Source organism: Taudactylus pleione, unplaced genomic scaffold (assembly GCF_031769625.1).
Source record: "Taudactylus pleione unplaced genomic scaffold, aTauple2 ptg000207l, whole genome shotgun sequence".
Classification (NCBI taxonomy): Eukaryota; Metazoa; Chordata; class Amphibia; order Anura; family Myobatrachidae; genus Taudactylus; species Taudactylus pleione.
In genome coordinates this window covers 5,553,284-5,565,451 of record NW_028284609.1, presented here as the reverse complement: position 1 = coordinate 5,565,451, position 12,168 = coordinate 5,553,284, and the positions used below count along the sequence as shown (strand labels likewise).

Below are 12,168 nucleotides of genomic sequence, written 5' to 3'. Positions count from 1 at the left end.
TTTACTACTTTAGGGGGGTCTTACAATTTTTAAAGGAAAAATTTGTAACTTTTCGCAAATCCAACTTCGGAGTTTCCCGTTTTCGTTAATTTTATATTGAATACGGGTATAAGCGGGAGCGCGCCCGATACTTTAACGCAGGTAAAAACTCCGATATGAAACGTTAACTTCGACAGTGAAGTTAACGTTTCATATTGAATGCCCCTCTGTGTTCTAAAAATCCCTGGAAAATGTATGTGTTGGTAACAGCTTTGTGGGCTTTTTAAAAAAGCTGGAAAAGGGTTCCTGGGGTTTATGAATGGAGAAAGAGGGCGGGCTCCATTCAATATACCCAGTTCAGGTTTTTGGGCTTTTGGAAAATTAGGGCTTTCACTTGTGTATTTTAAGGCTGTTAGGTTGATCATTGTGAGACACAGTACCTGGGGAAATGAGAGTCTATTGTGTCTCTATGAGAGAAAACATGCTGCTGAAACCAAGTGAACTATGCCTGGTAAAACTTCTTGTATGATTGACAGTAAGTACCGTTTGTGGGAGGTGACTGGGGGGGGGGGGGTCAGAGCTTGTGCAAGTGTGCATGAGGCTGTGATGGTACTCAATGTTAGCGATGGCTTCGCAGACTTGCTAAGTGTTACGGATGTGTGTAAGGTAAGGTGGGCGTCCTTATGTTGTGCTGCGACAGTATAGCGATCACAATGGATTAGCATATCATCGCAATGAGACTGTGTGCGTAATCGCAGTTGCGATCCATAGTGAATCAGGCCCTTGATCAGCAAGCTTTGAGAAATGTGTTGTCTATAGATTTATAATATAAAATACGTTTACAGCCCAATGACATTCATTATTCCTGGATTGTATTGTACTAGGGTGGATGTGGATGTGACAATTAGTAGCGGTTACTACATAGCTATACACACAGTACTTTATGATTTATTTCCTGATTTATATTCATATATGTCATGTTTGACACTAATACTGTACACACTATTAGTAAAAACCAGCTATTTAGGTGTAGAAAAACTAACTGATGCAAAACATTTTATTTTCAGTAATTGCCCTTAGCTACTGTATATTAGGGGTGTGCACCGGCCACTTTTCGTGTTTTGTGTTTTGGTTTTGGATCTGGATCTTTCTTCGTGTTTTGGATCTGGATTGGTTTTGCCAAAACCACCCTTCCGTGTTTTGGGTTCTGGGTTTTGTGTTTTGGATCTGTATTTTTTTTTAAAAAAAGCATAAAAACAGCTAAAATCACAGAATTTGTAGGTTTTTCTGCTCCTATGCTATTATTAACCTCAATAACCTTAATTTCCACTCATTTCCAGTCTATTCTGAACACCTCACACCTCACAATAGTGTTTTTATGTCCAAAAGGTTGCACCGAGGTAGCTGGATGACTATGCTAAGCGACACGAGTGGGCGGCACAAACACGTGACCCATCTAGGCGTGAAACTGCAGTGGCAGACAGGATGGCAGTTTGAAAAACTAGGCCCCAAACTGTACATAATGCAAAGAAAAAAAAGAGGTGCAAGATGGAATTGTCCTTGGGCCCTGCCACCCACCCTTATGTTGTATAAACAGGACATGCACACTTTAACAAACCAATCATTTCAGCGCCAGGGTCTGCCACACAACTGTGGCTGAAATGATTGGTTCGTTTGGGCCCCCACAAAACAAGCTGGCAATTAATCTGTCCCTGCACAAACTGGCTCTACGGAGGCAAGATGTCATCCTCATCCTCCTCATCCACCGATTCCTCACCCTCTTCAGTGTGTACATCCTCATCCTCACAGAGTATTAATTCGTCCCCGCTGGAGTCCACAACCACAGGTCCCTCTGTACGTTCTGGAGGCTGGTCTCCCTGGAAGAGTTGATAATTCATTTTATGAACATCATCTTCTCCACATTTTGTAGAAGCAACCTCCTACGTCTTTCGCTGACAAGGTTCCCGGCTGCACTAAACACTCTTTCGGAGTACACACTGGAGGGGGGGCAACTCAGGTAAAATAGAGCCAGTTTGTACAGGGACCTCCAAATTGCTTCTTTTTCCTGCCAGTACAGGTACGGACTGTCTGACATGCCTACTTGGATGCTGTCACCGATGTAATCCTTTAACAAACAGACGCACGCTTGTCGCTGCTGCTTTGAGGATGCAAGTGCAGCTACAGCCCACACAATTCACAAAGACAGAAAAAAAAAGAACAATATTTTTATTGTTTGTGTAGCACACTTTGAGGGTGTCACCACCCTTTAACAGACAGATGCACGCTTGTCGCTGCTGCTTTGAAGATGCAAGTGCGGCTACATCGCACACAAGTCACAAACACATTAAAAAAATAGTTTTTTATTTTTTGGAGCACTTTGAGGGTTACACCACCCTTTAACAGACAGAAGCACGCTTGTCGCTGCTGCTTTGAGGATGCAAGTGCGGCTACAGCCCACACAATTCACAAAGACAGAAAAAAAAAGAACAATATTTTTATTGTTTGTGTAGCACACTTTGAGGGTGTCACCACCCTTTAACAGACAGACGCACGCTTGGCGCTGCTGCTTTAAGGATGCAGGTGCGGCTACAGCCCACACATTTCACAAAGACCGAAAAAAAAAGAACAATATTTTTATTGTTTGTGTAGCACACTTTGAGGGTGTCACCACCCTTTAACAGACAGACGCACGCTTGTCGCTGCTGCTTTGAGGATGCAGGTGGAATCTAGACGGGATTTGGAACCGGGAACATACTACCTCCATCAATTGTCTAAATCCCACTGCACTAATGGCGGATACCGGACGCACGTCTAACACCAACATAGCAGTCAAGGCCTCAGTTATACGTTTTGCTTCAGGATGACTGCTGTCGTACTTCATCCTCATCGCTAGGGACTGTTGGAGGGTCAATTGTTTAGTAAAAGTAGTGATGTTCCTACTTCCTCTCTGGGATGATGAACAACTCCCAGCAGCAGCAACAGCACTAGGAGGAAGTGGTTCTTGATCTTTCCCTATTTTATTTTTATCGGAGAAAGTTTGGTCCTCCATTTATGTTATATTGATATATACGTGCGGCTAAAGCGCACACAAACACAGGAAATATTTTTTTATTTTTGCTGGAGAGTAGTGCACTTTGTGGGTTACACCACCCTTTAAGAAATGAGCCAGCCGGCTCTTTACTTATGGGACACAGGCGCACGCTTGGCGCTGCTCCTTTGTTGATGCACGTGCAGCCACAGTGTACACAAGTCACAAATACAGAAAATATATTTTTTTTTGGTTTGGACTGGAGTGTACTTTGGGGGTTACAGCACCCTTTAACGGTCAAGCCAGCCGGCCCTTTACTTATGACACAGGCGCACGCTTGGCACTACTTTGTTGATGCACGTGCGGCTACTGCGCACACAATTCACAAACACAGAAAATATTTTTTTTTTTGGTTTGGACTGGAGTGTACTTTGGGGGTTACAGCACCCTTTAACGGTCAAGCCAGCCGGCCCTTTACTTATGACACAGGCGCACGCTTGGCACTACTTTGTTGATGCACGTGCGGCTACTGCGCACACAGTTCACAAACACAGAAAATATATATTTTTTTGGTTTGGACTGGAGTGTACTTTGGGGGTTACAGCACCCTTTAACGGTCAAGCCAGCCGGCCCTTTACTTATGACACAGGCGCACGCTTGGCACTACTTTGTTGATGCACGTGCGGCTACTGCGCACACAATTCACAAACACAGAAAATATATATTTTTTTGGTTTGGACTGGAGTGTACTTTGGGGGTTACAGCACCCTTTAACGGTCAAGCCAGCCGGCCCTTTACTTATGACACAGGCGCACGCTTGGCACTACTTTGTTGATGCACATGCGGCTACTGCGCACACAAATCACAAATACAGAAAATAATTTTTTTTTTGGTTTGGACTGGAGTGTACTTTGGGGGTTACAGCACCCTTTAACAGTCTAGCCAGCCGGCCCTTTACTTATGACACAGGCGCACGCTTGGCACTACTTTGTTGATGCACGTGCGGCTGCTGCGCACACAATTCACAAACACAGAAAATAATTTTTTTTTTGGTTTGGACTGGAGTGTACTTTGGGGGTTACAGCACCCTTTAACGGTCAAGCCAGCCGGCCCTTTACTTATGACACAGGCGCACGCTTGGCACTACTTTGTTGATGCACGTGCGGCTACTGCGCACACAATTCACAAACACACAAAAAATATTATTTTTTTAGCACTTGGGGAAGCACCCCTGATGGACAGAGCACCCCCTGGACAACACTACAGCACCCCTTTAGGACTGGGACACTGCACAGGACTTTGGAGTGGACACAGCCCCTATGGAGAACTGACTGCACAACACAGTCCAGCCAGCCCCTATGGACTTTGAAGTAGTGGACACAGCCCCTATTAACAACAGCAGCACAGCACAACACAGCCAGCCCCTATGGACTTTGAAGTAGTGGACAACAGCAGCACAGCGCAGCACAGCACAACACTACTCTGCACTACACTACACTACACTACACAGCCCAGCCAGCCCTAACTCCCACCCTCCCTCTTCACTGTCCACAGCCGAGTGAGAAAATGGCGCCGACGCGGGTACCTTATATAGGTTCCAAAACCTGCGAGACTCGGAAGGCGGGATGATGACGTTTTGCCTCGATTTCAGATCCGAGTCAGGCGGGAAAAGTCGAGCCTGACTCGGATCTGCCTCGGATCGGGGGGGCTCGGGGGGTTCGGATTTCAGAAATCCGAACCCGCTCACCCCTAATGTATATAGGTATAAAATCACAAATATAAATTGTAATACTAACTAGATATGTGCGGTTCGATTTTCCTGAAAAGTCGAACCGCGTTCCAGCTCGGATCACTAGTGGGATTCCGAGTAGAATTGAGTCCGAGCCTTGGTCTGCTGTAAGTTTGAAAAATCGATTTAAAAACTGAATTGCATGTAAACAGATCCAAATTACATGATTTTGAGCTGTTTTAGCAATTTTAAAGAAATCCAAAACCGTATCCAAACCAATCACTTGAGGATAGTTTTTCCAAACTCAAACCATAAAAACAAAACAATTACTGTAGGTCCACACACATCTCTAATATTAACCAGTGTATTTTTAAAAGCACGCTGACTGACTCAAATAATTATTTTTAGTATAGTACCTAGGCACATTAGCATCTATATTTATCTAGGTACGTGAGTAAATCATTGTGATCTCATAGAAATATGTTTTTACAACACAAGGGCAAACTGGAAGTGTCACTAGTTGTGAAGAGAAGCAGCAATATCTTACACATACCCTGTGTAAAATTCTAAGCATCAGCGACAGACTAACCCTGGTGGTGGAAGGGGTGGGCAGGTATGCGCCAAGTTGGTCCTATGAGAGTTCTATAGAACCTATATTGTGATGCATGCCGCAACAACCTACCTAGCAACAGATGCTAGCCCAATACAATAAATGGGATATATCTACTGTGAACTCCACCAACCATAGGGAAAAATGTAATTCAGGACAGGACACAGGGTGGATCCAAAATGAGAGGGGAAGAGGGTGACATGAGAGAGAGAGCAGTGGGTGACAGGAGAGAGAGGTGACAGGGAGAGATAGTGAGAGACGGGGAAGGAAGTGGATGATGGGGAGAGGCAGTGAGTGACAGGGAGAAGCAGAGGTTGACAGGGAGAGGGGAATGCCTTGGAGTCTAGGCAGAGGGTAATGGGGAGAGGCAGTGGGTTACATGGAGAGGGTGACAGGTAGAGGGTGGCAGGGAGAGGTAGTGGGTGATGCCAAGGAGAGGCAGTGGATGACAGGGAGAGGGTGACAGTCAGTGAGGGAGAGGGTGACATGGAGAGGCAGTGGGTGATGCCAGGTAGAGGGAGAAAGGCAATGACTGACAAGGAAAGGGTGATGGGGAGAGGCAGTGGGTGATATATAGGGAGGCACTGGGCTGCATAGGAAACGGGCAGTGAGATATAGTGGGAGGGGAGAAACATTAGGCTGGAGAAGGGAGTACAATGGGCTGAATGATGGGTACACTGTGACTGGACTGGCTGAGATTCTTGTTGAGGCGCAGTTAGATGGGGCAGTGGGCTGGTTTGGGGAAGGAAAGGGGGGAGACACTGGGCTGGCAGGGTGGGAGACACTGGGATGGGAGTCCGTGAGATTGTGGGGGACACTGGGCTGGATGACTTTGTGAATAGGGGCACTAGGTAGGATGGGAAGGGGGCAATGAGAAAAGGGTGAGATCACTGTGAATGGACTGTTTGCATAGTATCTGTGCAAAATAGAATTGCACACAGTACATGTGCTGGGGTTTTGGAATTGTAGAGAGAGAGTAGAGCAATGAGCTGCAACACAAAAGATGTCATATGTGGTATTGCTTTTTCACATTTTTGTTTTGCAGCTCATTGGACTCTACAATTCAATTCCAAAACCCCAGCACATGTACTATTCTTTTTTTTTTTTTTTTTTTACTATTTTTATTAGATTCAACAGGGTGCAGAATAAAACATATAGAGCAAATATTATATAATATTCACAATACATCACATAGAACATAATTTCTGCAGTAAACCGTCAAAATATTTAGGAACTCCTATTATGATACATTTAAATCGTTCAATTAGAGCTGTATATCATACTATTCCCTTAAGAATTCCATTTTTATTTTTAGAGAATAAACAATATTAAACTGAATCCAAATAAAAGATATTCAAAAGAAAAGAGAGAGAATAAAAAATAATAATAAGAAGAATTATAGGGGGAGGGGGAGAGGGGGAGTAGGGGGGTAAGATAAGTCAACCATAATTAAAGTAGGATCACCAAATAGTTCTTAGTAACGACCAAGAGGTGTGTTCAAACACCTTCATAATCTGATCAGAAGTTGTACTTGGTAAATAATTGAGATTCCCATTTATTATAAAATTTAGACACTCCCTTTTCAAAATCTTACATTGCTGCACATCTATCATAATAAAGAATAGTAAGTAATTCCATTTTATGCAGTTCCAGTGAAGGAGCTGCTTTAGAAATCCATTTCTGTAGAATAATTTTCCTTAGAAAATATAGATTTGATCCCGCACAAGGTAATTTCTGTCACATTAATTATAAACTAATTATAATACAGACCAACTATTTAATCAATAATCCCTAAATGGGAATGGTTTTATATGTTGGTGGTGCTCCCCGAAGTACTAAGTAAAATGTATACTCCTATTGAAAAAATATCTAGACTAGAGCTAGACAAGAAACTCCTTTGTGGGGGCACACTTAAGTTAATATTTATTATATGTTATATGAATGAATGATAATATTAAAAATGTACCTTTATTATTGTTTGTAAAATAAATATGATAAAAAGAAAGGAGGGGTGGGGGTATTTGAATTGATTCTAAATCTGTAATCCAAGATATAATATCACGAAATAACCCTTATATTAAAACACAATAATTTGTATATTGTTATTAATTATATATGTGTCAGCACTCGAAAATATATAACCACAATTGCAGGCTCTCAGACCTCGTGAGTGCTGTGACAATGATACCGGGGGAGTTAAAAACTCCCTATTGAAAAATAGTTATCAGATAGTTGTAACAGGTATTGTAACCTGTCAATCATAATTGTAAACGGTATTCAAATGGCAGTTTGTGCTTTATACAATGATTTGTTAGTGCATATTTCCCATTAATAGGTGCCTATTAATGGGAAATATGCACTAACAAATCTTTATTTATTTTACAAACAATAATAAAGGTTAATTTTTAATATTATCATTAATTCATATAACATATAATAAATATTAACATAAGTGTGCCCCCACAAAGGAGTTTCTTGTCTAGCTCTAGTCTAGATATTTTTTCAATAGGAATAATTTTCCTTGCCAGAGTGATCAATATGGTAGGTAGGGGTTGCATAGAAGGAGTTATATACAAAGGCGACAAAGAGGTGAAATCAGCAAGGAGAAATGCGTCCCATGAAAACGGTAATCTAATTTTAGTAATCTGGATAATAAAAGAATGCACTTTATACCAAAACTTTTTTATCTTGGTACACTGCCAAACATTGCGGTAAAAAGTTGCCGATGTTGTATGACATTGTGGGCATGTGCTCGGTTCGTTTGGGAACATATGACTTTGTTGTGCTTGAGAAACATATGCTCTATTTAAGAGCTTAATATGGAGTTCTTGTAATTTCACTGAATTTACCCATTTCACAACAGATGGGAATAAAGTCATAATACGTTCCGAGAAATTGAAGTCTGTGAAATCCTGGTTCCAGGACAACCACACTTGTTTCCATAAACCCAATACACCTTTAGGTAATAAATCATTGTATAAATACTTAAGTTTATATTTAGTGTTAGAGATTCTAGTGAAAATAGAAAGTAAAGGGGACAGAGTGACTGGGTCTGGTAAAGGAGATTTCCTCCAGTATTGCAGGTATAAATAAGAAAGTCTGGGAAATAAATAAAAGCATATCATCGGCAAACAGAGAGATCTTTAATTCTATACTTCCTACCTGAATTCCATGAAATGACGTGATAGCTCTAAGAGCAATAGCCAGGATCTCTAAGACGAGCAAATAATAATGGAGAGAGAGGACAACCTTAGCGGGTGCCTTTGTGAATTGAAAATGAAGAAGATAAAAAATTATTAGCCATAATACAAGATGATGACGTCGAATAATAATAAGGGATACAATTTGACGAGGAAACCCAAATCTGCATAAAGATTCATACAGGTGATCACATACCACTAGGTCAAACGCTTTTTCTGCGTCTAGTGAGAGAAGAGTGTGTAAATCATTCTCATGAAACTTCTCCAGGTATGGTAATGTAGCTGCGTCCCCATATGAATCTAATTTGGTCAGGATGCACCAGAGAAGGCAGTTCCAATTTAAACCGTTCTATTATTTTTGTAAAAAGTTTATAGTCTACGTTCAATAATGATATTGGGCTATATGAAGTAGGTAGAGTGGGGTAGAGTGGGTTATCTACCCAGTTTAGGTAGTACTTTTAGAATAGCATCATTAAAATAAGCAGGTGGGGGGTCACCAGAAAGAACAGAATTTTAAAGATTTGTCAGAGTAGTAGTTACAGAGGCCTGGAGAACCTTATAAAATTCTCCAGAGAATCCATCGGGGCCAGGAGATTTACATAGCTTAAGGCATTTAATAGCCATATTGACTTCCAAAACCGTTATGGGTTGGGCCAGCATCACAAAAAGCCTGTCTGTTTGACGTATTAATATGTTCATAAGAATATTATTTAGAGTAGAAAGCATGTAATATATCTAAGATGGCTGAACCTTCATTTTGTAAGGAGCCATTATCATCAACTAGAGCCAAAATCGTTCTCTCTCCTCAAAGTAATTTAGACAAAAGTCTGCTATTTTTGTCGCCATATACCTGAAATGCATATTTGTTATTATGGATTTTACGATCACCGACCTGCTGTATCAAAGCATCAAAAATCACCTTACATTCTTCAAACCTTTGCCTGTTGAAAGACGAGGGGGTTTGTCAAAAAGTTACTTAGGCCCGAGTCAGGGCGGCTTGAGCTGATTGGGTCATCTCCGACTGGGTCGTATTGGTGTGAGAAACAAATAGCATATACATTACAGAAAGTATAGGACATTCCAAATATATCAGCTGTAATTAATACATAACGCCCGTGTGGGTCCGACCTTTGCTGAGTAACTGTTATAGGAACACTTTTCCAAACTAATATGGCAACTCCACGTGACTTCGAATTAAATGAGGCAAAAGCTACTTCACGTTGTCCCAGTATAGAAAGCTTCCGATGTTCAGAATCAGTCAGATGTGTTTCTTGTAAAAAAGTAACATCTGCTTTTTGGAGACTCAAATAAGAAAATAATTTGCATCTTTTTGCTGGTGAGTTAATGCCCTGAACAATCCAGGAAGAAATTTTAATATCTGGCATAAGGTAGAGTTAGATAATATCGCAGAGGTCAGAAACAGGGCAAATTTATTGTATATCCTAATATAGTCCACTTAATCTGAAAAACAATTAGAGGCATCCAACAGGCATAATAGAAAGTGTGAAAGACATAGGGGTAGAAGGAAATAGAGACAAGGGAAATAGCAAAAAATAAAATAAAATAAAAAATGAAAAAAGGTGAAAAGTCGAAGACCAGAAAAAATAGGGGAAAGATTCCCCCAGAAACCATATAAGAGAAAACCTGATCATTATGAAAAAAATATATACATCAGAGCTAAATAAATGTAAATGAAATACCGGTAATATTAAATTTTAACCCCGACTCATATAATGAGAACAAAATATTATGAAAACAGGTCGATATAACATATAACAATATCAACTGTAAAATAGAATATTTCCATTAGAAAAAAAAAATTATATATTTTTCCCACCCTATGTGCAATTCTTCTAATATATTTGGCACAGGCACAATGTGAATGTACTAAATAAAAATACACCTTAGCTTACCTACAGCATATGGTGGTTTCTCTGCGATGGGGAACCTCTGTAAGAAACTGATCCTCCATGGGCAGACGGTGTCTTCAGTCGGTATTCACTATTCATGTAGGATATCCCAATGCCCAGAAGATGCTTATTTGTGTAAAAATACAACCAATGTCATTATCATACAACAGAGGTTCATCCAGATTCCTGCCCTATGTCCCCTCCTACCCTGTGTCACCTCCAGCCTCCTGCTCTCTTTTTCACCTCCAGCTCACTGTGTCATTCAAGCCTCCTACTCCATGTCATTCCAGCCTGCTGCTCCGTGTTGCCTCCTGCCCCATGTCACTTGAGCTTCCTGCCTCGTGTCACTTCAGCCTCCTGCCCCTGTTTTTCCAGCCTCCCCCCCTCTTTCAAGCCTCCTGCCCCCTCCTCTTTCCAGCCTCATGGTAGTACTAGAGGTAGGAGGAACTGTCACGCCACCGAGCACCATGGTCTTGCTCGGTGGCGCAGTTCCTGGGTAATGGCGGCGGGTCCAAAGTAGGCCATATTCTTAACGGGAAGCCTTAACAGACAGTACCGCTATACTTGCACCGATTTCACTGTACCCACTGTGTTGCTGCATAAAAATTCTCCTAAACGACAGTGCCTTGGTGCCCCCCCTCCTGATTCTGCCTATGATAGGACAGGTTGGATTTTCGTTAAGTATTACTTTGAGACAAATATTATTTTATTTTATGGCCTTTTAAACCTTTTGCCCAAAGGATGAAAAAGTAGGTAAATAAAATGTAATATATATCAGATTAAGTTTACACGGAAAGCAGACTGTTTTACCAATTTTGCAGTGAGGGGAGATGAGGGAGTGTGTTTCTACCTAGAAATGTTGGTGCCTCATGCCGACATATTTCTAGTTACACCCCTTGTGATACATTTCAATTGAAAACACAATTTATATGTCACTCAGGAAGTGCTTCTAAAAGCTGTAGCTGCTATCACACTGCATGCAATAGCCACTGTCCCGGCCCCTGCTTCTACCATTATCCAGTGAGGGGATATATAGGCTTATCATATGTTTGCAAATGTGTGGAACTGAGGGCCTGATTCAGACCCGGTCGCAAGCGCTGTGCGCTCACAACCAGGTCGATGGTAGGCCAGTGCGCATGCGTACCAAAGGGGGCGTGCTGACGATGTTGAGTGACAGCACGCCCCCTTTGGTGGGTGGGCCGGGGGCATGGCTGCCCAGACGGAGGCTCTCCCATGGGAACGCCTACCGTCTGGGGCCGGCCCCACAGTGGGAGAGCTGAAAGCTCTCTGGGGCTTGCGGCAATGAGACCCTACCACAAGGGTCTCGTTGCAAGCCTGATGGTCGTGATGGTCTTGACCATCGCGACCATCATCATGGCCGCTCGCTATAGCTGTGGGTGATCACCCTCAGCTATGCGAGCGGGCAGGAGGCCGTTCTGAAAGAGTGAGCGCTCTGTCAGTGCGTCCGGCTCTGAATCAGGGCCTGAGTCCCATGTAATATTAATATTAGGTAGGTTGCATGTCTCTTTTGTTGGCCCATTAGAGTGTAGGGGAATTTTTTGTCTTATTTTTTCTTATCTAGATTAACCCCTCCTACATGCACCTGTGATGGGTCAATAAATTGCTTTTGTGCAACTTCCATTCTGTGTATCACTGCCATGGGAGGCATGTATGGGACCAATAGCTGGAAGGAATGCTGATAGTTGTATTGC

General features: G+C 42.1%; 1 protein-coding gene across 1 annotated transcript in view; it reads left to right on the top strand.

Annotated features, from left to right (window-relative positions):
- LOC148517859 (CD276 antigen homolog) overlaps window positions 1-12,168 on the top strand; it is an 83,105-nt gene that overhangs the window by 16,937 nt on the left and 54,000 nt on the right. The window lies entirely within an intron of this gene.